A 27,479-nucleotide genomic window follows, 5' to 3' on the forward strand; every position below is an offset into this window, starting at 1 on the left:
CAGTGAGAACGCAGCAGGCCAAGAGTAATCCGCACATAGGCAGGTCTTTACAGCATGACCGAGCTTTTCTGGGTCAGCGATGCAAAGCTACCCAAAAGCGGCATAACTTCTTCATTTATCCGAACACTTCACAACTTTAATCTGAGTTGTCTTCATAATTGTAATCATTAATGCAGTATTTATTGCCAGAAAGTTAATGCTCTTCATATTTAAGAAACATAAATTGCGTGCTTTGTAGGGGCTACATTGGTGCTGGGTTACTTAATTCAGTGTTGTCCATCTTTGTCCATCAGGCGAGATTACACGAATAAACCGCTAACTTTGTAAACGTCTCCCATGTAGAACTATTGTTTGTACATTTATTTGATGTGGCTCGACTCGAAACTGGCATGGATGCAGCCCCTCCTCAGCCAATGCAATGAAATTCTGCCTTAAAGGCAGTCCATCTTCAGCATTCCATATAAACTGCACTTTTACAATTACTACATCCAACAAGTATTTGCACTGCAACAGGTCTAGCATTTGCTTGAGTTAAAGCTATTGGCATTGTAAATTTATAACTGGACTTTTTTGCCACATAAATTGGCCAACCCTGCCTCATAATTTTGTTGTTTCCTGCCACATAATTCCAGTGGCCCTGCATATAACAAAAGCACTTCCAGTTACCTCCTTCCTCTATCTGCAGCCAAAAATAAAACTTTGCCATTTAGTATCCTAATGTAAATCTGCCATGCTAATTACAATAGAATGCCTCTTTCACCACACCACACCAGAGTTGCTGGCTGGCTAACACAATTACCAAAAAAAAGACACAAGACGGCCACGGAGAAGTAGTGACAGAAATAAACTAGAAGGGTCACCCAAACATATCAAGAGTGTTCAAACAGTCATACTGCATGAATTATCATATATTCTCATTCAATTAGATTTTTTTGTTTTTACATAGTCTACAATTCTGAAGGTGGCGTAAGAGAAAGAACCTGAAGAATCCCTGACAAGCACGAGGTGGGAAAGGGTAGCAACCACAATCGGAAGAGAGCCCCTATGCCCAGGGTGAGAGGCAGTGACACAACCCAATCAGACTACACACAAGTAGATGCGCACACCCCCCTACAGAGAGCCCAGCAGCCGGAGATAAAAGGAAAACGGGCAGCAAACCCATTCCTACAACCACAGGAACACCATACATAGCCACCACATACGCGGCTAAGCCGGCACAGGCGCTCATCCGGAAGCACTGCCCCAGTTGCAGCAGGACCGCCAGATGTCGTCACAGTGTCCGCAAGCAACGTTCCAGAGAGAGCCGCACTGCCCCACGAGAACACAGCCAGGCCAGGAGACCGCCACAGGGAGCACCACACCCCACCGAGATTCAGCACTGAAGACCCCCAGGCCCTGCCGTGGAGGAGGAAAGAGGTAAGCCAACAGGCGAGACAAAAACAAAACAGGACAAGGAGAGCGGTGCATGGAGTTTTTATTTAGAGGAGGGAGGGGTCTATGGGAGGCAAGGGGCCTCATTGGTTATGAAGGAAGGCGAGGAAGGGACGAGAGGTTATGACTCTGATTAGGTAGCAGTGTGAACAATGTGACCAGCACATCAATACCGTCGATGGAGTTCACGCCATTCAGCGCTGTGAGCATCATGGATGCCATGGAGCATGCAGGAGAGAGACAAAAGAAAAACATAGTTCAACCACACTGAAATACATCAGCAATCGTGCAATAATCCATGTAACAGGGTGAGTCTGCAGGGCGGTAATAAAACCACCCCAAGGTGGGCCAATGATGGCCAAGGGATTTTTGAAAGGCAAGCCCATGAACGAGTGAAAGTGATGGGCGTGAGATGGGTGTGGTTAAAAGCCCACAGAATGTTATGTTATGTTATGTGAATTCATATAGCGCATGGCTACCCGAAGGACTCCCAGCGCTGCGAGCTCGGACACTTGCAGTCGATATATGGAGAGGAAAAGGACTATGCCTTAAACAGCCATGTTTTCAGGGCCTTCCTGAAAGTTAATTCATGATTGTTTATGCGTAAGCTCATGGTAAGGAGTTCCATAACTTTGCCCCCTGATAAGCTAGGGATCTTCCCCCCCATCTGGCCTTCTTCACTCTAGAATACTTACAACAGGTCGAAAAGGGCTTGCATGCTCAACGTAAAAATGACCCAAAACAGTAAAACATGTACTCCAGCTCGGACCTGTACTAAGTCCAGCACACACGGCCATCTAGTGGTACTGCAACACTCTCCCACAGAAAAAACTGGAGGCACAGACTTAAAATAGAACCCCATGGGAAATAATGTTAAAGCAAATAATTTATTTTGATTTTTTAAATAGATATGTAAACATAATTTAATGCTAAACAAAATTTACACAAATAAAAGTTAAATATTATTTTATGATTACATATCGTAATAACCTTTATAATGTAAAAATAAACACAAATGTATTTTTTAAAGAAGTATTTTAATTCATTTACATTAATGCTATACTTTTTTGTATTTTCGTTATACATAATAAATAAATGTAAACATTTATGTTAAGTGTTTTTTTTAAAAATAAATCTTTAAATTTTTTTTTTAAATTTATTATCTAGAAATTCATGTAATAGTAATGTGGTTAATAGTGCTGTGCTTTTTTTTAATTTTGGTCTACATTTAAAATTAATATATATAATTAATTTACACTAATATTTAACATAAAAATATGTTTAATAATTTGCTCTATGGGCAGGGAGTCGACAAGTAGAGTGCAGTGATGACTAAACAGAAGCACTGAAGTGAAGTTCCGGACATTACTTCAGGAACCCCAGGTACAGGAAGCTACAGTAGATCAACTAAAAGAGGGCATAGGTGAATGGAAAGGATAGACTTTTACTTAAGTTCAGGGGGAAGGTTTTTTCCTTGAACAGTTTTAAGTTTTTCATGATTCTGTTTTTCCAACAGATGAAGGAGAGTTGTGGACTGAAGCTCATTGTAAATTCCTAGGCTTGAATGTTTTAGTTGATGAAGCCTCGGGCAGTGGCATAACAAAGGCCCAAGCACCCCCCACAGTGCAGAGGGGGGCCCCCTAGCTCTAGGGGGGGCCTTCAGTGCAGCACACTGTGCACAGGTGGCAGTTCTCTGACTGGGGGGGGGGGCTCTCTCTCAGGGTACTTTGCAGGGGGGCCCCCTCAAGTTTTGTTAGCCACTGGCCTAGGGAAGGGAGCCATATGTAAGTTCGATGAGGATTTCCCAATGCACGTCTCACATTTTTTCATTATGAATACAGTTAATTGCATTTCCATGCTCTAATTTTTTTTCAGCAAGATGAATGTGCATGGGATTTGTCCTTTACATTATATGAAACAAGTGATCCTGCAAAGTAGCAACAAATTGTGGGGTGGATTTACTAACATTTTGTACCAGGTTTGCATCTCAAAAGTTATGTAGATCTGTCCAAAAAGTTTATTTGGGATTAACTTTTCAGTTCAAAACTTTATTTGTGCTGCAAAGTAGCCATAAAGTAATGCAAAGTACTGTTAGCGCTATACTACATTGATTTGTGCCATTGGGGCGTGCCATGGGTGTACATGAGCGTTCCCATGGTATCATCTTTGGTTTTTGATGCAAAGCTCTATCGACTAACAATGGAAAACATTTGAGGCATTGAGACATTTGAGGCATTCTTTAAAAAGTGCTATGTTTTTATTGCTCCCAAAAAATGTCCACATAACGTGTGCTGCGCTGAAAAAACACACCCAAAGTAAGAAACTTTTTAAGCTGTTAAGGTATAGTATTTTGTACTGGAAGGGTATGGTGCTGTCCTTGTCTCTGTCACTCAATGCAATGCAGAAACTTTAGTTGCAGCGCTGTGTTGCATGAGTTTCTAGTAAATCTACCCATAATAATTATGGACCTGCCACATTTGCCACTTAAATCAACCCCAGAGTCAAGAAGCTAAAATGCATCAAAAGATAAATGATGCAAGGAAAATGGAAGGGAGCTCAAGGCAGTGTGTAGTACTTCCTATCCCCTTAAATTTAAATTAATTGCTGTATTCAGATGTCAAAATGGTTGAAGGTAGGGGTCTCAGGCGCTCAAGTACACCTCTAATGCTGGTCCTGGACGCCAAGTTTCCTTGACTCGGGGAAGCAACATTCATATAGTGGGCAACTAGTACAATAATGTTCACTTATTTAACATTTGATAAGATTTTGAGCCTAACCAACTGGCAATCACTTAGTTTGCCTATCACTGTAGGGCTTGCCTCTCTTTTTGATTGTTTCCCACATGATGGGCCTTATCCTAGTAGACCTTAGTGAACAAAGCAATCATTTCAAACCAACATTGCTCATTAGGCAATACTATGTGATCTCTATATCACAATCTATTTGTTCCAATTCCTCTACATAACAAGGTTGTGATAATTCTGGGTGCCTGCCATGTTTACCTTTATTCTCTACTACAGTATTAGCTACCACCCTTCAGGTTGCACTCATACATATATCCGAGCTCTGAAGTAGATAACAGCAATTGTTTTGGATGCACATACTACTTAAACCCAAGAAGCACCAAACATCTTCCCAGCACATTGCAGACAGCCTTGTGCACCCAATAGAATTCAGATATCCCATAATCGGAGCTTTGCCTGCTATTTGTCAGCATACTCCACTCAAAACTACAGTCACATGCCATTGTTCTGATGACACCCACACAGTGCCGGCTTTAGGGCGGAGCGACGAGGGCCGTTGAACCGGGCATCAACCTCAGGGGGCGCTATTTGCGTCCAGAACAAAATGAGTGCCATTTTCCACTTTTCATTTCCACAACGTCAGTTGTTGTGGAAATAAATGATGGACAACAGGACTGCAGATGGCGTGTGGATCGGCAGTTCCTACAAGAGAGCTGGAGATGAGACAGCGATTCTATGTCAGGACCGGAGGCTTCGGATTATGCTATTTGATATTATTTGAATGTTGCAGGTGCAAACCCATCGTTTCACCGGAGTCTCCGGGTTGAAGGCGAGGTTGTTGGCTATTTTCGCCCAAGAATTCCCTTTTAGCGAAGTTCGATAGGGGTTGTGTAAAGGGTTTCAGGGCCTGGATTAGGGCCCAATTCGCGGAATCTTGCACGTGGAGACCAAGTGCTTCCACAAGTCTTTCCTCCAGTTGATGCTCAGCTGGCATCTCTTGCAGTTCGTCATACTGCTCATCCTCACTGGCGTAGTATGCCATGTAAAAGGCACTGGTAAGGGAGGAGTTAGTAGGGGGGACAAAAAACCCTGAGCAGGAGATTTTGTAATTTATTGTACAGTTAAGTGCTGTACAGCCGGCAGTTTATTGTGGAGGGAGCCACCTGCTTATGGAGTTTAACCTGATGTGCCAAAAAAGTGGGATAATCAGGTAACAACTCTTCTGTCCCCTGAGCAGAGCTCTCAGAGTATTATTACAGCCCCTACGGGCGCTCTTGGGCCGTTTGGTTAGTGTGTTTGATTGAAATCTGCTTCCCCGAGTCACACGTGCGCTGAGAAGCCGGTCGGAATGAAGAATATTCCGATTCTTCTCAACGTGCATGCGCGAGCGCGGAAACAGAAAGAGGACAACGTCCTCTACTCGGCGAGCCTAGGCTCGTCGAGAACGGCCTGCCCCCACTCCACGCCGGCGATAAAACAAAAGTTTTAAACTTTTAAATAAAAGAGGCACAATGTAAACAATAAGCGCTCGCTTACGCGCTCGCGATCGCTACCGTTAAACTGACTGTAATAAAGAAAAACATAAGCACACGAAGCGCGCTGCACTTAACTGGCTGCTGGAGCAGCAAAGAAAGAGGAAGGACTATAGCGTTCAGGCTATTTATGGACATATGGACCCATGATTGGTGGACTGGGGTTCATGGGATTTGTAGTTTTTGAATTTGTTACACTTTCATTGGCTGCTGTGTTTGTCAGTAAAGTGAAGAGAAGCATAATCCTCGCCTCCGTGTCCTTAATAGAATCTAAAATTCTTGACGCAATAGCTAGAAATTTTTTAATTCACCAAGCCAGGATACAGGCCCTGAACACTGAGGCACTTTCCCTGCACTTCTAGTACTGATGGTGGTAGGGTGCGACTCGAGTACAAGATGCAGGATTCGTGCCTTTCACCTTTAAACCCAGGGAAGCTTCACAGGCGGCTGCATCTGTGAAAGAAAAGCGCAGTGCTTGCACTGTGAGCCTGTGTCTGAGTTTATTTTTAGCAGTTTTATAGCGAACATGACCCGAAGTTATTGGAGCGCTCCTAATGAGCACCAACAGTTACATTACACAAGGTCACGTTCACTTTAATTTTTGTTGTAGGCACGGGGGGAGTAAGTGAACTGCTCGGAGTCGCAGGATGTTCAGCAATGCTGAGACTCGAACCTGGGTTCTCAAGGTTCAAAGTCAGCACCTCTGGGTGTAACAGGGGGGTCGGGTGCAGGGTGGGTATGTGTGTGTGTGTGTGTGAAGGGCATAGGGGTGGTGGTTGGTAAATTGGTGGGGCAGCCCCACTCTCTCTTCGTAGTAAGGAGATTCATTGTTCCCCTCCTCCAGTCTGGAGTGTGTGACAGGAAGTCCTAGCCCTCTCCCGTCTCACTCCTGCTTGCTCTCAAACCCCATGGCAGCAGGTCCTGAATACTGTAGGAGGGCAGTGTGAGCACAGTGGTGGCAGCGGGCACAGTGTGCGAACCTGGAGAGGGCGCTCTCTTCTGCAGATCCCGGGCTGCCTCTACACTGGACACTGTTTCTGAGTCCAGAAATCCTCTGAAGATAGGACATTTTCCCAGGTGAGGACATAGAGGGCTGCAATGCAAACTTCAACAACAGTGCCCTTGCACCATCAGAAAACTCCACAAAACACACCCTACATTCACAGCAGTCTGGCACTTGCAAAGTCCTTGCATTCACAGTACCCTTAAAGCATCATCTTTTCACTCACATCACCCCTCACTCGCTAACAACAAGGCTGCACTTAAAGCTACCCTGCAATTACAGCACTCACTGCAGACTTGTATTCACAACACTTCTCCGCTTTCAGGATCCACGCACGTCCAGCACCGCTGCACGTACGTCCCTTCCCACTTACACCCACGATGACATTGTGATGGTGGCATTTCTGCGCTCCAACCACTGGTCGCTAGGTCTGCAAGCGACCCTTTCCTCTGAGCAGGCCCAGAAAGAAGAGGGAGGAACCATGTGCTGCATTGCCACTGGTGTACCTTTCACTGCGGGGCTGAGGGAGTCTTTCAGCTTTGGAGTGCCCCTGCAAACTGAGCCCGCAGTCCAGTAAGTCTGTTCACAGCTCCTAATGCGCAAGAGGACATAATTCTGCTTGGGATGCTATCCTTTCCTTGCTGTAAGTCAGATTCGATGTTAAATGAAAGCAGACTTGATTTTCCTGACAGCAGACCATATCCAGCCTTATGATTATGCTTTATTTCACAGTTATCTTTACAGCGTATTGTAACATTTACTGGGCTCTCCTATGCAGAAGGCCAGGGCACCTCTCCTCTTGTGATCTAGATTACACACAGTGCCCTGGTGTCACAGGACGTGTCTCTCTCCTAGGGTCAGATGTACCGAAGGATTTTACCCATTCTGTGTCTATAGGAAAAAGCTTTCGTACATATGGCCCCTAATGTCTCCGCATTATTACACCAAACACATACACAAGTTCACAATCATGCAACCCCCCCACAAACACTCTCAAACACATGCCAAATGCATCACTGGTGCATGCACACATATCGACATACTATACACAGACATGCACTCAACATAAAAAAAAGTTTAGTGGGGCGCTAAACAATGATTGTTGCACCTGGCACCACCAATGCTAAAGTCGGTCCTGCACCCACAAATGGTCAACCTCAGACAGTGCATGCTACCCAGAGCCTTTACACCCTCAAGCACACAACACATTACTAAAACCATATAGCTTGTTGAGTGTTGTCAAAGTAACAGCACTGCCATGCACCACATCAACGTACACCCTAGACGTACTTTGATAAAATAAACATACGTGTACCAAACGCCCTCATAACATTATTGTTTCCTTCTGGAGTTGTGATGCATTCCTGAACAATGTCAACCACTAAGTGTGTCAAACAGCCCTCCCCGCTAAACTAGTCGAGGTGATTCGGGCTGGCATTATCTGCGAGGAACAGGTATTAATGTCTATGCATATTTTTCAGTCCCTCTGAACAGGCAAAGAGCAAAGTCAACAAGTGCAGAGAAATACTGGCACTGTATCTCTACTGCACATGAAATATCATGTGATCCGTAAAGTACTTTGCAGCACACAGGCTTCGAAATTTAGGACTCACATTAGGAAATATAATCCAGGTCATACTCGTCTCTTCCAAAGTTTTGGTGCAAGTGCTGCAAGTAAAAAAACTCACTTTAGGAGGAGACCTTTTCCAATGTTGCTGGTGCACAACTGCAATCACACTGGAAACTATTGCTGATCATTTTACAATCCGCAAGTAGCTGAGCACTTACCTTTTAACTTAAAGTGGCTTTCATTAAATTTGGTTTTTGCCTGTCTATCTCCTTTAACCTCTCTCTTTGACTTAGTTCTACTCACTGTTAGCACCAGGATACCTGTTTTAGATGGATGTTCACATGCCACAAATGTTGCACAATCATTTATTCTTTCATTGTAAGGTAATACTAGAATTCCTGGACCTCAGCTTGGTCAATAGTCCAGAAGGCCCTCAAGAAGCCTAACTAGCTCTTTCGCTTGGTTGTTATTTTGGATATCACTGCCAAACATCAAAGCAAACATGAGCAGTAGGAAAATGGCAATAGATAAACTGTTTGGTGCATCTTTGAAGAGTGTCACATTTAATTTATGTTAAGTTGTTCCTCCTCACTGATACCAATACCTAATGTTGATTTTTTGCTTTCTGGTTTCTCATGTATAAAGCACCGATGTACAATACTACACAGATCTTGGCAACAGCTTCAAATTCAGATATGTAACCTAGGTGATGCACGTCTTACACCGATGATCTATTCTAGACCAGTTATATTTCGAGAAATTGTGTGCATGCTTCGCAAGGCCATTTACAGCCATCAGCTTAGGTTTATGGACAAAAATGGCTCAATATAAGCTTGACATGTATCCACAAAATGATAAAAGGTTTTACTACTGCATAGTTGGATGCCAAGACTCTGCACAGTAGTGTAAAGGAAAGAGGGGGAATATCAAAGCAGGGTTTGTCCAAAAAATCATTTATGCCGCCTAACCATCCTGGAAACGGTTAAAGTTTTACTAAAGCAAAGGACTGGATTAACACCTCTTCTAGGCAAGAAAGAGGAAAAGAATGGCTAGTTCAAGCAGTCGAGTACTGAATACGAGTTTAGGTGTTATTTATCGCACCTGATAAATAACAATACTACAGTATACTTTATTTTTCTGGTGTTATAAATAACACCTAATATGAGTCGGTGGGGAGTAACATACAGATTATGGTGTTTAATGCACCAACTTCTGAATGAGACAGTAAATACTATATGCTTTCCCCCTGGTAAATTTTGGGCAGATTTGACCTACAGAAATTTAACAAAGTTTGAGGTATTTAAAGCATATGATAATTATTAGATGCATTAAATACCTACCAACTCGTAATTCTGACGGTTGTGTAAACAGGGATATACACAAAGGTCTGAATATACCAACCAACTTGTAATCAGGGCCAAGGTGTCTGAGAGTGAATGTTTGTGTATTGCCAAAAGTTGTTTTCACATGGAAGTAGGAATATGTGCAGGGGTGTAGCTTGGTCACTATGACTGGGGGAGGGGAGTGAGCTTCAGATTTCCCAACAATCACGGTGGGACATCTTGTTAAAACACATTATATGAGAAGCAGGACATGAGCAGGGCTTAACCAAGAAACAGAGGAGAGTGTGGATTGTTAGGGGTACCTAAAATGCAATATTTTAACATTAATCATCATTTTATGAGGCCTTCAAACCAGAGGAGAGAGAGAGATTGTGTTTTTGTCAGTGTGGGCATGTAAAAAAAATCATAAGTGAAATGCAACAGGCACTTCACATGGCCCAAATGAAAGAGCTTGTACCCCACTATTTAACACAGAATACATTTTTAGAAGGGTGTAACACCCCCAAACACCTCCCTCTCCCCCCCAAGCTACGTCCTTGAATACATGTACAAGTGTAAATGTACAACTTTTCTGTGGGAACATACCAAGTCTGTGTCAGGAGTTATCTTTCTGCTCCTGACTAGAACTGTGATTAATATTGTGTTCACTTCATTTTATCTACTGCAGGGGTCTCCAACCTTTTTTGAGGTGAGAGCTACTTCTAATCAGTGAAAATCATTATGAGCCACTGAAGGTCAAGGCACTCACGCAGTGTTACTAGACACTCCCCGCCCAGTTCACTGAGTAAGTCTACTGTCCATACAGCCAGAAACTAAGGATTGAACAAGATCTTTTTGACTAGGGGCGCTGTAACAGGGCTGACATGTGCCAATGAGAGCGTGGTCTTATGTGCATATGAATGGGATATATGTGAATAGGCGAAAGAGAGTCTGTGGCACTTGTGGCACAGGACATACTTTTCCCCATATGAGGAACTGTTATATGTATAACACAAACATACAGCTGTGTTTATCTAATGGGAAATTTTGAAAATGCATAGTAATGTTCAGAAAACATATTTATAATATGGAAAATTTTCCCACACTTTACAAAATTAAAAATGTTGCACTAATAAACATCAGGCATCTTGCACCTAGTGGCCACATTCATAACAAAAAATACAGCCATGAAGAAACATGCTTCACAAAATATTAAGACACAATTGACTAAGTATTTCATATAGTTTTTTTCAACTTAAATTTCTCTGATTTAAAAAAAATGACTGTACTTTTCAGCTATAAATATAGCACAGTATGGCCACTGGCAGCAAGAGGCCTGTTGTTTGTAAATCTGAGACTTTGAAATGAGACCAAATTAAAATGAAAAGTTAACTTACTCCTTAATTTAACTCTTCATTTTAATTTTCTCCATTTAAAAGCAGTCAGAAATATAATTTTGTTCCCACACTAGTAGACAAGGACTTTTAGTTAAGATTTAAATGCCTTAGTGCTTCAGTTCTTCACCTCTGTGCCCTCAGTTCATAAATCTGACTCCAGCACTGCTTCTTAGCAGGCCCTGCTACCTGCAGCCTGATATAATATTGTAAGCACAGCCTTCACCTAACTTTAGAAGAGAAATGTGACCTTGTGAATAATAAAAAAATTAATTTAACAGTGTGAGCTAGTCTAAAGGAGTCTTCTAGCGCAATGGACTGGTTAGACTGGTTAGAGACACCTGATCTAGTGTATAAACATGCGTTTGTTCTAAAAACTGTATAAACACATTTAAACAGAAAAAACACAATACGAAAAAGTTGTAGGAGTGAACAAAACGAGACAATGATCTGGAAAGATGTCCAGGCCCAACAGTGATCTGCCAATAGTGCAGCAGGTGGAGTGGCACCGAAGTCTAGGTGTGTGTGTGTGTGAGCCCTCTAGACCCAAATTATGTGGCACTTGTGGCACAGGACATACTTTTCCCCATATGAGGAACTGTTATATGTATAACACAAACATACAGCCGTGTTTATCTAATGGGAAATTTTGAAAATGCATAGTAATGTTCAGAAAACATATTTATAATATGGAACAATAGTGCAGCAGGTGGAGTGGCACCGAAGTCTAGATGTGTGTGTGTGTGTGTGAGCCCTCTAGACCCAAATTATGTGGCACTTGTGACTCAGGACATACTTTTCCCCATATGAGGAGGCCGTGGAGTGGCACCGAAGTCTAGGTGTGTGTGTGTGTGAGCCCTCTAGACCCAAATTATGATTGTTTTTTGCTACCAAACTGTGCGTAGGTGAGACATTTTCCTTGCTTGCAGGAGCTCCCCTGGCACTGTCCATCTCAACATCATATCAATCCACTGCTGAGTTGTGAGATTTTCCTTGAATTTTGGCCTCCTTTACGTCAACCACACTGGTGGAATCAGAAATTAATCTTAACATTTGCAGGCGGAGGGCGCATTAATACAGCACTTGACTTCCTTCGTAGGGATGCTGGACTAGCATTTACTTTACCTAACTGCGAGTATATTTCTTCTGTAATTCTATGACTTTCTCAGGTGTAGCTTTCAATATTTTATCAAATGTATTTATCAAGGCCTTGATTTCTGCCACCGAGAATTAAAGACATCCGTATTTAATACATTTGAAAAGTCTAGGACCAGAACACCCATGCGTGTTCCTGTATTGACTGAAGAGTCACTATAATGCACCTCGTTCATCTGTTTTCATTCTGTTAATTTCACATGCATGTTTATTCAGCATTTTGTCATATAAAGAGTAATAACAATTTAGAAGCAAAGAAATGGGAATGGTAATGCCGCTATATCATAGCACTGTTGGCAAAGAGGGTGAGAAAGGGAATATTGCATAGTGCATCATTTTGATAAACTATATCAAAACTATTGGCCATAAATTAATTTCATGATCTTATTTGATTGGAAATATAAAAACTGTTTCTCTTTTTGACCAGTGTTACTTCTTCAGGGTTATTATCAGATCGATATTTCCTAGCATAGATGGCATTTTTATGTCAATTACCCTCAAAAATAGGAAAATCAACAAAAAAGACAGTTGTACGTCCATTTAAAATATCGAATCAAAGTTGCATAACCTATACCACAAATTATCATTAAAGCAAACAGACGCAGACTGTCATTTGAAAAACAAAGATATACACAATCATATTTAAGTGTCAGCAACTGACCTCTGCTGAATCTCGGAACTTTAACAAACCTTCCTCGGAAAAAGGCTGCACCTTCTTTCACAGTTGCCTAAGAATGCTGCCTTGCGCTGCTGAAAGTATTTGTAAGCATAAAATACATGAAGTGAAAGTTCGAGCTGCCAAAGTAATTATCAGCATGGAGGGCTCTTGGCAGGCCCCGGCCAGCTCAATGGCGACCTCTGGCAACATTCCAGGACAGGCGAGCGGCGGGCCCTAAATACGATATCAGGAAGGGAAACAAAAGCTGGGCGGCCGCTGCCAGTACGCCCGGTGCTCAAGGTGACACCGGTTGTCGCCGGAACTGCCGTCCCTGGAGGCTGGCGGGCTGTCTGGCGCCAAACAAAGCACTGAAACATCTTAGGAATCAAACATACACTGCAACTGACTGACACTGAGACAGTAACGAGGAGAAACCTCAGTTCCCAGGTTCCCAATCAGGCTTTTAAAGTCCACTGTAAAGCGTATGCACACTAAAGATGTAGGTGCAAGCTCAAGATGCTCATGTGGCCTTGAAACAGGACTTGATAAAGCCAATAGGTCTGATTTTGGCTGCCAGCTTTTTGCCTTTATTAATGCTTAATATTATTATTAGTAGTAGTAATGTATAAAGTGCAACATTCACCCAATGGGCATCTTGGAGCTATCAAACCATCGATTTAAGCAAGGGGGCGCTCAATATTTGCAGACAAAAGAGCTGTAATCTACCTAGTCTATTTAGGTAGAAGCCTTTTCTTCAGAATCTTCCTAAAAACCCAGCAAATATCCTGTTACTCTCAGGGAATTTGGCAGCTTGTTCCAAAATTGCACTGCCATGACTTGAAAAGATCTCCTAGCAAGTCTTGTCTTTTTAAGCCTGGACTCACAAACAAGATTTGCTGATGATGATCTTAGGGACCTGAGAGGCATAAAGTGGCAGCTTTTCTTTTGTAAAGGCCTAGGTCCAGTTCCATTTAAGGTTTTGTGGACAAAACACGTGGCCTTAAAGATACATATTTCCTTACCAGATAACGACTACAACTCTTTTAAGGTACCTGATGCAGAGTCAAATGATATTCAGTGCTAATTTAGCAGCCATCACTTGTATCCTGTAGGGGCTTTTAAACAGGTAGTCTGGAGCTCCTAATAAAGAGTTACAATAATTGATTCTTCTAAATACTGTACACTGCACACTTGTTTCGGTTTGTCATGTTTTCTGTAAAATTTTAGGTCACAAGTCCTCTGGTTGAAAAAGATCTCTTGTGGGCTTATCGAAAACTTTGAAAGACTTACAGCCCACCCACTGCCTACTACTGGTTGGCTTTATTGTCACTCTCATTTGCTTGCTTCTTACTCAATGGCTTTCCTTGTCCCATCATGCCCATTTGTTTGTCGCTTCCTTGGTGCATACCAATGCTCTAATTGTCTAGATTCTATCATTCCACTGCTCACTTTAAGGGAACATTTTTTTTTACATAATCACTTCATGTGGTTTCCAGCTCTCTCTTTAGTCTGCTTGTTTGCCCACTAAGTACCTGCTCCCTGCCCTCTGTGTTGCTGTCTTCCTAGGTTGCAAGCTATCTTTTGTGTCCTGAGCCCTTGCAAACTTCAGCTCTCCCCAGCGCTCCGTGTTGCTTTCTATCTGGTCTGCTTCTCGCCCACCCACTATGAGCTGCTTTTTCCCTCCCCATTCCCTCCACTACCTGGTGCTTCTCCAACCCACTACGCTGTTGCCCCCATCTTTTTTTATACAGAAATGTTTTTTGGTGGGGGAGGACCAGGCAGCATATTTCGTTAGCCCCTTCACCTTTAAAATAAGGCACTTCACAAAACTCCAATTTTATATTTTATTTATTGACTCATCTTGGATCAAAAAATAAATAAAAATGCCACCAGCATAATTATGTAGGTGTCCATGTTTTTTTTCTCTTGTCTGTGATGCATGGCATCTTGCTGATGCTGTATGGCATCCCCAAAAGGATAATAGGTCGCAAAGGCACAACAAATTGGACTTACCAATCCGTATTTTTGAGCATGTGTTGTACCATCCTACATACCTTACATTGATGTCTATGTTAGCCACAAAGCACCAAAACAACACTTGTGCCAGTATCGGAATATGAAAAATGTGTTCTACAAATGCTCATTCCATAAATATTTTTCCTGGTAAAAATATAACAAAGACTCTGAAAGCATTCTCAAAGTTCTTTCAGTGATTGGGCAAGTAAACCAACCTTCAGAAGAAATGAAACGTTCTTCCCATTGTAGAAATGAACATTCATTTGTAAACAAGCAACAAAACGTGTAAACCACGACATGGAAAGTTTACACCATTGTACGATGGTACTTTACAAGTGTTTCAAGTATTCACAACTATTGCTGACCAATGCTGAGAAATGCATGAGTGTACTAGGAATGTCATAAAGTATGAGGAGTGTGAATATATATGGTATTGTCACACACTGCTCACTTATGTCTGTTTCCCCAACTGTACATGTGTGCAATCTATGCTTTGCGTATAGTATATTTACGTAAGCGAAGAAAAAATGTGCAATGCTGTTTTGTTCGCTACTGTACCTTTTTTTGTAAATCCTTTGATATTAAGCTTTGGCAATTGATGCACATAGGGTTTTAAATTTGTACATGTTGACATGCTTTCCTACACTTTCTGCGCCACCTAGTCTAGGATCATTCAAGTGCAAATTAGAAGTGCAGCCAGGTCTGTGAAATAATTAGCAAAATGCTTGTGAGCACAAACCATGGTGCACTCGTGTCAGTTCACATAATCTACACTTGATTTACCAGACAACACCTCTGACACTCACTTGGAACACTCTCAAGTTTCAACTAAGGTGTGAACAATATGTGCATACTATAAGCATGAGCTGCATATATTGTGCGTATGTAGATCCCAAATACGCAAGAAGATCACAAATATGTGTATAGATTCCCAATGTTCTACCCAACTGGGAATCATGAGTAATGTATGTGTAAGTAAATTATTTGCACCGTTTTCAAAACACCTAAGGGGCTTGCTCCTCTTTACCTGCAAAAATCAGTGCTTAATCTGAGCCAGTGGCTGCCATTGGAAGCCACCAACTCTCATGTTTGGGGAACAGCACTTGTTTTTCCACATTAGGCATTTACCAAGAGCGAGAGATGGAAAACGCACAAAGTGGAAGGACGGAAAAACCATCACAAAGAGATAAAGCAGGAATCTGCGAGTGTGAGACAAATGGGTCAGGGAGCATCTGGAAGTGGATTAAAGAGACCTGATGTGGATTTAAGCCTATGCTACCTTGGTATTCAGCGCGCCCACACTTAATAGCACTGACTGCGGCCTTCTGAGCGAAGCTTTCGGCACCAGTACTCATTCTTTACAAGTCAAGCACTGAAAAAGTAACAGTGCCATGTATTCCCATCTGCAACCTAATGTAAAGCAAAGAAAACCTAATCACACAATCATGATTCAAACAGAAAGGTTCACCCAGAAGACACCTAAGGTTAGGATGATCCAAGCCCACCATAAATCAAATCAAATCATTAACATTTATAAAGCGCGCTACTCACCCGTGCGGGTCTCAAGGCGCTAGGGGGGAAAGGGGGGGTTATCGCTGCTCGAACAGCCTAGTCCACTTCTGGAATTCATTTAGCCCAGAACTGAGGAAGCAACTACACCGAACATCATTTAAAAGAGATCTGAAAGCCATTTTTCCAAGACCACGCCGGTAAACCCTGTTGCAGTAAGACCACACCGTTAAATTATGTTTTGAAAATATCACACCATAAAATCTATTGCTCCAGAAACTCCAGAAATAAATAGTCACTTGAAAGCTCTGTAAGCCCTGGTTTCTCACACACGTCACAAAACCCAAGATTAACTCTGAAGTGGTGTGTGAAAACAAAAGCGAGGCAAGAATTCAAGTTTATAAATATTGCTCGCAACGATTACGTATCTTCAGTTAAGAGCAGGCTGGGTTTCTTCCCACACAGTTCCCCGCGCATGCGCAGTCTGCTCAAGCCTCTGCGAAGGCCTGCACATCATGGTAGAAGGGTTAAGGCAGCTGCTAGGGGTTCGGTTTCCCTAGAGATGGTCAACTCACGGAAGGCCGAATATCTCCACAGCAACCAGACTAAGAAAACAGTCCATGAACGTGGGCCCCGCTTTTCTGCGGAAGCAATTTCTACAAGGAGAAAAAGGGCCGACTCCCAAGCAAGTGAAAATACTGGCTGAAGTGTTATTCGCCATGCCTGCCTTCGGGCAAGACACCCCAGCTGGAAAGTGTTTGAGGAAGTAGGGGCTCTAGTCCCAACCTTGTGAAGCTGAGCGAGATGCTGCTGTTTGAGTGACAGGCAGTACTAGTATTCAGATGAACGTGCTTCCCAGAGGGCTGTGCAAAGCCAGCTGCACATAATGCGTTGCACTGCCCCCACCAACCCAGCTGTGAAGATCAGCGCACAAAAAAGCATTTTCCAGATTGTCCCATGAGAGGAAAAACAAATCTTACAGCAGCAGAAACAAGCCAGGATTCCCGGAAGTGCTTGTGAAGGGAAAGGGTATTCACAGCGCCGAATTCACATGCCCAGTCGTAAATGCCGGATGCGTAAACTTGCAGACAGTTGTAATCCTTACCAGTTAGGTAAAGTCTCCTGCATATAAAACAGCGGCTGTTCTTACCCTTTTCTTACCCTGCTCCTCCCTAAGGTCCACCGAGAGTACAATCCTCTGACGCAGAGTTAAGGAATTTGCACATCTGCATATTTGCTCACTGTTTGCACATCTGCACCTTTTTTCCCTATTTTTATCTGTAAACGTTTTTCCAGGAAAATGAATACTTTCCCCAACACCCACTTGAAAATGTGGGCACACGTTCTCACCCCTACTACATCTATTTTATTTAAATGCATGTTCAGAAGTGTAGAATGTTTGCGAAAATCATCGCTGATGTTGCCCATACCCACAAAAATTACAGATTTGTGTGTGTGCACCAAACTTGCTTTCCCACCTCATTGGAAAATCCATTCCCCACCAGTAGGTCACACTTACGAATACGGATAAATCAACATATTTTTGAAGATTATCTGCAATCGTAAATGCAATATTGCAATCTTGACTTTGTGATGTGAAGTTCTGGGATTTCAACGTAGAGATCCACTTTTTCTGTCTGCCTCTAAAGTATAAATGGGGTACCATCACAGGTCACACTTTCTTAACAAATTTCTACTAATGGTGCTTACAAAGATGATTCTATTGTTTAGAGTACTATACTTTTTTGTGAACCTCGCGCTCTGGTCCCGTAATTTAGACTCTATGGTAGGGAAACTCATATGGGGTGGAGGCCAGTGTAGAACTTCTTTACGTATCCTCCAACGCGGGAGGGAAGGTTTCGAGTACCAAACTTTGAATTGTATCACACCATGGCTAAGACTAAGGGGTTGGCTAGACGGCTGGTGAGCCTACACGACGAGGAACTGGGTTGTTGCGGCAACCCGCACAGTGATGGGGAGTTGATATCCATTTTACTGGGAGAACACTTCGTCATGGGCCCACTCCCTTAAATACTACAGATAGCCCTGCAAAGTTGGAGGAAATTTACCTAATCTGCAGAGAGTTTCCGACCCTACGTCCTAGCTGTCTCTTTGGTTGGCCTTGCCAGCTTCAATTCCTCACGAGAAGGAGGCTTGCCACTTGGACGGCTGCCGACCTGATTACATTTGCAAATTGTTTTGGTTAGGGCAGAACGCAAACACTGGAGATGCTAATGGCAGATGCCAGCCTACCTGCCTTGCAATTCCTGACCTATGCGACAATAACCCGAGTGATATGTACGCTCTGGTGGGCGGGACAGACCAAGCTGCCGACTCACCAAGTGCTGCAAAGGGTCCTCACTTTTGGGGGAGGATGCAAACTCGTCTCCTGGCTTTATACTTTGGCTGGTTCAGATTCAGGCTAATCTGGAGCCACTTCGGTGGAGATGGGAGGCTGTGCTGACTTGGGACATTAATGGCAAGGACTGGACCGGGGCATTAGAACAGGTGCACACGGTATTGTGTAACACCAGTTCCACTATTCCATGGATACTCAAAGTACAGCCCGTGGGCCGCATGTGCCCCGTCCTCCCCCGACATTTACATGCAGCCCCCTGGGCAACAGGAGCACTGTGCAGCTGTTTACTCGACTCAGCACTAACAATAAAAAATATTAAATAGACAGGCAATCATTTATTTTAAGCTTCATTGGTAAAAAAGAAAGGAAGTAGCTAGGTAGTCCTGCGCTTAACTTTAGAAACACCTTCATTTTTAAAGAAATCTTGCAGCAAAAGAGTAAAAATATGACAGTCTGTTCAAAATCCTAAAAAGTGTATTTAGTTAGCATGCAGAACCTTCTCACCTTAGTACAATTTATTATATCAGTGCATTGAGAAGCATGCATCTAAAAGTGATAGTTTTCAAACATGAATTTAGAAACATTGATTCTTCCCATACCCGGCAACAATGCCAATAGTAAATTAAAGAGGCATGTCAGTTGTTATGTGCACTTTTTGGGTGGCCTGAATGCCTATTATACATGAACAACATTATTGTTTATTAAATCGACTCAGGATCTGGTTTTATACAGTGCACACTATGAAATTCTGTATTTCGAGGTCCTCTTATAAGTGTTAATGAAGGAAAACGAGATAAAGTGAAATTAAACAATTGCCTAGGATCAGACAATTTGGAAGAGTGGGGAAGCCAGGATTAATCCCAGGTTTTCTGGTTTCACATTGTTCAATTCAGCCCCTAGATGTAGCTTCACCTACACCTACCTTGCCGCCAATCCCCTCAGCCCCCTCCCCTGACCCCCAGCCTGCTGGCATCAAAGTAGCCCTCAGGCACATCACAGAGCAAACTTTTTGGCCCCTGGGAAAATGTTTGTGAGTACCCAAGCACTATACCAAGTTCAAGTGCCTCCATATGGCATACCTTACTCTACACAAACTTAACACAATGTGGGGAAAGGCTGATAACAAATGTACCAGATGCCACAAAGTAGACACTGATTTTATAGACATGATGTGGTCCTGCCCCAAGGTTACCTTCTGGCAGAAGGTGACAACAAACCTGGAGGATACACTGGCCCAGACAGACCTAAAATTGGAGTTGTGGCTTTTGGGACTGTTCCCTACCCCAAAAGCAAAGTTAGCTGGTGCTAGACCTTTGAGATTAGCCTAGCAAAGGAAGTCTCTTGCTGTGCACTGGAGATCACCTGAGACCACCCACTACACTGTAGGTAGGAACATGAGGTTGAGCACTGGGTGCTGGCAGAGGAGTCAGCCCTGAGAGACGAGGAAAGACAAAGCTTGCAGTGCTGACCTTACTCAGTTGACTAGACAACTGCCCTGGCAGCTTTGGTGGGGGTGGACGAAGGCTGACTGAGAGGCCTGCGGCTCTCTGCCCGGAGTCTTGACGGGATGGGTGCTGTACACTACTGACCTTACTAAGAGAATTGAAATTTATACACCGTACGACCTCTGAATGTATGCCCAAATTTAACCTAAAGTTTTGGTTGTAATGTCATAGCGAGGCATTGTATTGTTCACCTGATGCATTGGATTGAACAGCCTATAATGTTTAGATGTATTTGAAACTGCTACTAAAATGATATGTTAAGCGACACAGTTTAAAAAAAAAAAAGCAAAATCCTACTATAAAAACAAAAACAAGCACCGGCAAAGCCCAAAGGTCTGGGGTTGGTTGCCAGTCTTTTGACTTTGTCAGTGCTGTTGTTTGGGCATGGTTTTTGTAAAACTTTGTTGTGAGGGGGAGGGGTTGCTGGCCATTGCCAAAAAAAGTAAAACATTGGCTAAAAACACAAATATTTTTAATCTCAAAAAGCACGCATTGCTATAGTAGTCCCTGGCACTGAAAGGAAATAATTTGTGTGTGGATGTGCTCCTGGTGAAGGAACAGAATTCAATCACTCTCAGTGAAGTTAGCAAATGACCAAAGTGGTCTGACCCTTCGCCCCATGCTGTATGCTGTGGTGGGCAGAAGGAAACTGTGAATGGCATAAAAACAGATCAATGAATGAAGTGGGATGACTCAAAGCCCCTATAAGCATACTATACATATCATTTTATTAAAATCTAAAGTGGCTAACACCACAGCTTGTTCTTTTCAAATGCACCCAAACAATTTCAGGGGTCTCCCCACTTTTTCCTAAATTTTGCGATCAATTCATCCAGTTGTGATAATTGACTTCACACAAGACTGCTGTTTCCATTCCACAAATTACGGAGGATTGGGGCCCTGATGTATGAAAAGGCAGGACACAGATACTGGCTGCAAGTGGTGCACATACTTTTTGCGACCTGCCTTTCATTTTGCAATGTTACCTATGTGCTAAGAGGTCTTGTTGCAAAAAGTCCAGTAGCAGGGGGTTGCAGAACAACTTGTTAAATGAACGTTAATCAAGCAGGTCACTATTTCCGAACCAGTAATTGGCAACGAACATAGAGATGACAGCTTGCAATGAACATCAAACCAATATCCCTGCGTTCACATTATCAAATGGGAAAACCTTTTTTAAAGGTAGCTTTTCTCCATTAAAGGAACAGGTGGTTCTTTCAAAATAAAAAGGTTTCCGGTTCCAGAAGACTTCCGGGGAGCACGCCTACTTCCGAAACTACGTTACGGAATTCCCTAAATTGTAGCTATCCCTGAGTAACAGCTTCCCTTTTGCAAATGGGTTATCACCTCCTTTGAAGAGTCAGTAACATTTCAATGGTTTGGGAACACAATTGTGATAAAAAACCATGTATACATGTCATGGTAAATCTTAAACACCAGAGGCACTACTTTCATATCCTCTCCTAAATGTGATGTGAAATGAGTTGCAAAACCCTTTTTGCAATTCGGAATGGCTCTTCCGAATCGCACAAGATTTTTGGTACATCAGTAAAAAAATTTAAAGGGCTGTATTGACAGGCCAACAATGTAAATCGCCACTCCATTATTGTCACACAAGAATTGATCTGTCTCTGAGAGCACTAGGGAGCATGTGTACCTGTGTAGGTGTCCTTACACAGTCATTCCTGAACTCTGGCCAACAGAAAAGACACTGAGGAGGGGGACAAGATAATATGGTCCCAAGTGGTGATAAGAGCTGTACAACACACAGAAATCTAGAATATTCCTAGCTCCTGGACACATCTTGTGAAGGCACACAGATTTTACAAGAATTGTATTATAGAAAGGATGAACAACTCTATATCTGCAGTAAGCTGTATCCCAGAACCAATTAATGCAGCCCATTTGCAGTTCTAGAACAAGGTCAATTTGTAGCTATGCATAGTTCAAATTCCATTTGATTACTTTAATTACACAGCTTTATTTTTGAAATACAAACTGTGGAAAGCAGTCCAAGTTGATGTACATTAGAAATTGCTGGCTTGTCACCAAATTTATCCCCAATTAAATACTAGGAGTGTGTTGGCAGAACTTGCTTATCTCTGAAAGAGGCAAAAGGGGAATACGCCTGTTAAAAGTCACATTGCAGAATGTGGGGATCAAATGTTTATAAAGAGGAACACGAATAGGGTGCATTTTTCAGAGTCTAGAAAAAACCTTCATAAAGCTTGGGAGGGTGGATATTACAACTAACTTAGTTAATTTGAAATAATTAAGTATACACAGAAATCTCGCTGGATGACCTAGTATTAGCAGGAAGATTGACTACCAGAGTATCAACATTCAAAAATCTACCTGCCAAAATATCATAGCTATAATATTGACTATCAAAATATTATGAATGGACATGTTGCACCACTTACTATTTCTGTGGCTTTCTATAAACACTTTTGTCGTTTATTTAATTAGGAATTATGTATATTATCAAACATGTTTACCATTTCAAATAACATTGTTGGAACTGTCATCTTTCTAGTTATAAAACCATTTTACTGAATACTGAGGCTAACCTCTGTACTGAAATCTGGGTCTGTGAACTAGGGGTCATCCTTTCACTGATTAATGAGGCCTGAAGAAAGACATTGGGCAATATTCACAAGGTCATAAACCATACTTAGCTCGTTAAAAGTAATTACTCTTGCTCTACTTAATAACTGATGCAAAAAAAAATCTCCTTTTTCCCCTTGGCAATGAGGTCTGAAAAATCCCATTTGCAGATATAAGAAAGCAGTAGTTACCTATGTTTGTCTGAAAGTTCAGATGATAGTTAATGTGTTGTCCACTCACCTGGAGGATGAAGCAGGCAACAATGATACATGCTCATTGAAAGGGCATCATTAGTTGCCTTTATTTTCTGCTGATGTGCTAATAATTATTCAAATAATCGATTATATATACCATGCGGCCACAGTCTTACCACTTTATAACTACACAAATAAATGGCGGTAATATTACCTAACCTCAGTGGTGCTCATTTCCTAGATCCCTGACCAGTAAAAGGCCTAGTTATCTGACCCGGTGGCCCACAAGCAGCATGCAAATGTCCGGAAAGTTATCGATGTAGTTCTATTACAGACACGTAAGGCTAACTAGCTGCTCACACCAATTGTGAAGTAACTACCAAACAGTCATACTGCAGTGACATTCACAGTACGATCACATTTAGGTGTTTAAATGTAAATCAATAGATGGAAGCTGTATTTAAAATGAAGATGGAATATGGATTTCCATAAACAACCCTACTAAAAAAACACCTAGAATTCAACATCTCAAAAACATATGGTGATTTATAGAAAGCAAGTCTACCAATTTTATTCATGGTGATGCAAAAATCTGACAGCCCTTAGTACATAGAGGTGGTGAAAATTGCGGATGCGAATGTCCTCATTACAAGTTCACTGTTAACTCCACGCAGAGATACCAGTGCTGGAAAAAACAATTCTGGCTGCCCCTCCCCCCATGATTTAATGAGGATTAGAAGTTATTTCCACCAAAATGGGGAATAACATACCCACCAGGGACCACTGTGTCCAATTGCACATATTTTTCTTCTTTGGGCAAGGTGGTGAAAGTTATTGGAGCTTTTTTCTTTGGCTTCCCAGAGGGTGAAGGGGAAAATAAAGCAGGGCAAGGAAGATAGGACAGATTTTCTTTTACTTCAGCTGTGGGGATCTTTTTTGGCTCCACCTAAGCTGAAGTATGAGGGCGGCAGTGGTTGAGCACATCAGCTGCCTGCAAACCCCACAGTTCCTCATAAGTCTCTGGCTTCGGTATCTCGCAGCTCAAAGTTATATGCCATGGAGGTGGTTGTGGACCTAATATTTCTGAACCCCGAGACACTGGAAAACTCATAATGGCTCAGAACATTAGCCACTCCTGGGATACTGCTACAGACAAATCATAATGTGTCCTAGCATTACAAACATTAATTGACTTATTATAGGGATATCACATTTCTAAACTAAAGATGTTTCAACAGGATAAGTGAAATGCAGCTAATCTGGACGGTGAGCTCATTTAATTTGTATCTAAAATTGAAGAAGTTTGTGTTACTATGTGATACTCTATGTGTGTCTTCAAACTGACGTCACACTAGAAAGGCAACCTCTATTCTCTGATACTATTTGTTTCTCCAAGCAGCCAGATAATTAATAGCTAACTAATAATTAATAACTACTAGGATGGAAGAAAGAGTACTCATAAGCACAAGCTATGTGACAAAAATAGGTTTAAAAAGTATTGATTATGCAAAACCTATGTGCTCAGTATAAAAGGATTTTAATTGCTAATTTGGTATTGCACAATATCTTACCTCTTTGATAAAGAAAGACAATAAATACTTAGAGAACTTCTGCAAATATTAATTAATGGTCATAAGTTTTATTTAAATAGTTCTGGGATGGACAGTCTTGTGATCATGTGGAAACAGATGGGCTATTTAGGAAACATAAATGCATGAAGTATACATGTTACATCACCATTCATGAGAAATTCAATATAAGTTAGAATACAAGTGCCGCTGCGAAAATGCCCCTAACACAATTAGTTAGCAATTTATATTGTTCCTACTTTTAAACTTCCACTCAAATATTACATTTTAAAAACAAATCACTGGTCTGTGCATCTAAGTAAATATAGTTCATATAACATTCAGGAGTCTCTTGGTTTCTCTCGAATAATGTGGCAGAATCACACCATTTTTCAGTCAACTAATAATCTTACAGATGAATAGGTTTCACTAAAATGCATCATCAGCGTGAAAAAATAAAACATTTAATACCCAACCCTGCCATCTGATACTCTGGTATTCAAGGGATGCAATTGCAGTTATCACAAAATATTAGTTTTGCAATTGGCTGGGTTGAACATTCTTTGAATCCTTGCTTTTGGCCATAGTGAGTGTCTGTATAGCCTGCTCCAGACTCATTACACAAGCCCCCTGGCTTCAGACTTCATGCTGAGTTCTCCTTTGACATGAAGCATAAATCTGTTACTGTTTCTTGATCGTTTATCTAATAGTGCTGAAAGAACTTTCAATTTTCAGCCTCAACCCTTGACTGCCACAGGTCATTGACATCACTGATCATTTCATATCATACATGGACAATACCCCCTCCCTCTCGTAACAGACTGGCCTATTTAATTAAATTATTCCTTGCAGCAAGCTCAGAAACTACAGTTGTGCATCTCCCTATTAGCAATCCAACTTCATGACCACACTTCAGGCCATTGTTGATCCTTCCAATGACTTCCAGTTACACATGGGATCCGAAGAGTATCCACTGTAAGGATATCCATTGTACTATTGCCATGCTGTATCCACTGTAAGCATATCCATTGTAAGGTTCTCCATGCAGTATCCACTGTAAGGTTCTCCATGCAGTATCCATTGTAAGGTTCTCCGTGCAGTATCCACTGTAAGGTTCTCCATGAAGTATCCATTGTAAGGTTCTCCATGCAGTATCCACTGTAAGGTTCTCCATGCAGTATCCATTGTAAGGTTCTCCGTGCAGTATCCACTGTAAGTCCGTGCAGTATCCACTGTAAGGTTCTCCGTGCAGTATCCACTGTAAGTCCGTGCAGTATCCACTGTAAGGTTCTCCGTGCAGTATCCACTGTAAGGTTCTCCATGCAGTATCCATTGTAAGGTTCTCCGTGCAGTAGCCACTGTAAGGTTCTCCGTGCAGTATCCACTGTAAGGTTCTATGTGCAGTATCCACTGTAAGGTTCTCCATGCAGTATCCATTGTAAGGTTCTCCATGCAGTATCCACTGTAAGGTTCTCCGTGCAGTATCCATTGTAAGGTTCTCCGTGCAGTATCCACTGTAAGGTTCTCTGTGCAGTATCCACTGTAAGGTTCTCCGTGTATTATCCACTGTAAGGTTCTCCGTGCAGTATCCACTGTAAGGTTCTCCGTGCAGTATCCACTGTAAGGTTCTCCGTGCAGTATCCACTGTAAGTCCGTGCAGTATCCACTGTAAGGTTCTCCATGCAGTATCCACTGTAAGTCCGTGCAGTATCCACGGTAAGGTTCTCCGTGCAGTATCCACTGTAAGGTTCTCCATGCAGTATCCATTGTAAGGTTCTCCATGCAGTAGCCACTGTAAGGTTCTCCGTGCAGTATCCACTGTAAGGTTCTCCATGCAGTATCCATCGTAAGGTTCTCCATGCAGTATCCACTGTAAGGTTCTCCATGCAGTATCCATTGCAAGGTTCTCCATGCAGTATCCACTGTAAGGTTCTCCATTCAGTATCCACTGTAAGGTTCTCCGTGCAGTAGAAATTGTAAGGTTCTCTGTGCAGTTTCTATTGTTATTTCTCCACTTAGTAGTCACTACTAGGTTCCCATATGCAGTATCCAAGAACAGCATCCAAGGGCACACGCAAGGCATTCATCCGAAGGTTTTCCATGTTGTATTTATTATAAACTAATCCACAAATTATGCAAGTAATATCCATTGTAAAGCTATCCAATCAGAATCCTTCGCAAAATTCTCAAAATACTGTCTAAACATTCTCAATAAACTGTCTTAAAGTTCTTGAACCGTATCCTCCGTAAGATCCTCTACGCAGTATCTGTCATACCGTTCCCCATGTAATATCCATCATAAAGTTAGCCAGGCAGTTTTCATCGTTAGACTACACACCAAGTTAGCATCCTAACATTATCCACGAGTATCCATCATAAATTTCTTCCTGCAGTATCGTTTCCTCTTTAACATTAGCCATGCAGTGTCCATTGCCACCTTTTCTGTGCAGTGTGCACTGCAAGCTTCTGTACACAGTACACATTGCAGTCCTGCACAAATGTTAACAAGTAAATCGTCAACATACAGTTGCAAATAAAGGCACCTCTGTTGCAAATGCAGGCATCTCTGATTCTTTTACCATCTACGTAGAAGAAACAGCTTGTTCTTCAGTGGTGTTAGACAAATGTACCATCTACTTTTTATGGTAATGTAATGCATAGTTTGCCTCAATATGCCCTTATTTTAACTTACAAAAAGTAGGTGCAAACAGTGTTTAAAGCACACAGAATTTTGATTACGAGGCCATCAATAATTTCTCTACAATGTAACTATATTAACTCCTGAGATTTTCTCCAGTTTTAACCCGGAAGAATATTTTAGGGGCATTTCCTTCGGATTCTGCCTTTCACAGGACTATGTGAACATTTCTATCCCAGCATAGCTGCATTCGCATAGTGTTTCCCTTTCGTGA

General features: G+C 42.0%; 1 protein-coding gene across 1 annotated transcript in view; it reads right to left on the reverse strand.

The window, feature by feature from the left end:
- The window catches only part of TGFBR3 (transforming growth factor beta receptor 3), a 399,166-nt gene that overhangs the window by 205,712 nt on the left and 165,975 nt on the right, over positions 1-27,479 (reverse strand). The gene's annotated exons all lie outside the window — the stretch shown is intronic.

Source organism: Pleurodeles waltl, chromosome 4_2, assembly GCF_031143425.1.
Source record: "Pleurodeles waltl isolate 20211129_DDA chromosome 4_2, aPleWal1.hap1.20221129, whole genome shotgun sequence".
Lineage (NCBI taxonomy): Eukaryota > Metazoa > Chordata > Amphibia > Caudata > Salamandridae > Pleurodeles > Pleurodeles waltl.